We start from the raw sequence: 1979 nt of genomic DNA on the forward strand, positions 1-1979 counted from the left end.
TACGGCGTTTTAATCACTGTTCTGTTGTCTAAGAAGCTGGTAAACTTATCAAAAGTAAGTAGTAAATGTACGTGTCTCCGTTGTTTATATGGGAAAGTGTTACGTTACGTTTAGTGTTTTATGATTGACAGGTTCTAACTGTTTTTAGTTAATGGTATGATGTTAGCTAACATTAAGGTTAATACATTAACGTTACGCATCACGTTATATTTTAGCGTTTGCAGTAATGTTTACCAATTGTAATAAGGTTACTTTATGGAAGACCTGTCTGATATTCATTTTTTTCTCTTGCTGCATGCTTCTACATGTTTTTTATTTAAAAATCATATCACTGAGACATAAACACTTCCTATTTCAGGCAACTATAGTGTATATTTTGAATGGGTAACGTTAAATACTACAGCATGTCTGGAATGGGGTTTAGTTGCTATGCCAAACAGAATATTAAATTGTTAAGATTAATAGGTGAAACATTTTGTTCTGCTATCTATCTATCTATCTGTCTATCTATCTATCTATCTATCCATCTATCTATCTATCTATCTATATCTATGTCTGTCTATCTATCTATCTATCTGTCTATTTATCTATGTATCTATCTACCTATCTATCTATCTATCTATCTATCTATCTATCTATCTATCTATCTACTGTATCTATCTATCTATTTATCTATTCATGAATAAAATCATACAAATTATTACGTGCATTGTGTTTTTCTGTGCACAGGATCCAACTTCTTTCCAGGAAAGATTATGGTGTCTTTAGGGAAGGCTCCATCAGGTAAATACCTGACACACAATAAATGTTACCATTACAGTCATCTCGTGGCGATGGAGAGGGGGATGCTTAATCTCTCTCCATCTAAATTTGACACTGAACTAAGTAGGTGGATCTAGTTTAATAACCAGAGTATTTTTTTTAACTCTTACTCCTACTGTTCATGATAATAGTCTAATGTCAGCTGTGCTTTCAGGGCCAGCAGCAGCAGTCTAAAGAGCCCCGGCTGTGTCTCCACCAACAGGTTTTTTTTTCTCAGGCTGTCATTCAAGGATTTGGCATTTTAAATGTCTATATTCAATAGGCACAATAAACCACATCTTTGATTGTGTGCTTACTATATATTCATATTGTTTCTGTGCTTTACCTGTTTTCTTAAAAGCATTGTTTTTTTCATGACAAATAAATAGTGATTCATAATTTAAGGAAATATGGTGTTTTCAGTCTGTATTCACAGTTTGTTAGAGAGAAAACATATAAAGACACATTGTGAAGAATAAACTAACTTGACTGTGTGAGGAAAATGACTCTGAATTGTTTTTACAGCACACAGGACGGAGCCAACAGCGATGGTTTCCAGACCTGCCGAGCCTGATGTAGGGATTTACACAGTGAACATGTGTATAATTGCATTTGAGAGTAATATAACTCAATAGCAAAATGAATGCAAACTATTTTGATCTGTAGGCTTGGACTGACTAAATCACTATATGTGATGCTGTATTGCAGGAGACCAGTGAAGATCCAGTTGGAGTGGTGCTGATCACACAGCTGGAGTGGTCTTTCAGCAGGGCTCCGGTCCCAGCGGTCCCAGCACACAGCTGCTACCAGAGGCAGTCTTTCATGGATACAGGTCATTCAAATGACCTACCTACCATCCTCCTACAGACCAGGTAATGGTCAGGCTTAATAGGCTTAATAAGGTTGAATTAGTAATCAGTTACCCTATGCAAAATGTCAAGACTATGGGGGAATATAATATATAATAAATGTAACAAATTGAACTGTTTTTTTAACTGAATGTATTTCAAACAACTCTTCACACAATCCACAAACAATTTTTGATGCATGTTTTGTCCGAGTTTGGTAAGAAACTATATAATAAATATATGCTCCTGCCATTCTCAACCCCTCCACCTGTTGCTCCGCACTAGGAGGAGTCTCTGAGCCGGTCTACAGTGGAGCGGATTGGGTCAGAC

General features: G+C 36.2%; 1 long non-coding RNA gene across 1 annotated transcript; it reads left to right on the top strand.

Annotated features, from left to right (window-relative positions):
* Positions 1-742: 742 nt before the first annotated feature.
* Positions 743-1377, top strand: LOC114561122 (uncharacterized). Its single transcript, XR_003693316.1, has 3 exons — positions 743-885; positions 977-1024; positions 1327-1377. It is a non-coding gene; the product is annotated as an uncharacterized LOC114561122 (long non-coding RNA).
* The last annotated feature ends 602 nt before the right edge of the window (positions 1378-1979 follow it).

The sequence above is a fragment of the Perca flavescens genome, chromosome 1 (assembly GCF_004354835.1).
Source record: "Perca flavescens isolate YP-PL-M2 chromosome 1, PFLA_1.0, whole genome shotgun sequence".
Lineage (NCBI taxonomy): Eukaryota > Metazoa > Chordata > Actinopteri > Perciformes > Percidae > Perca > Perca flavescens.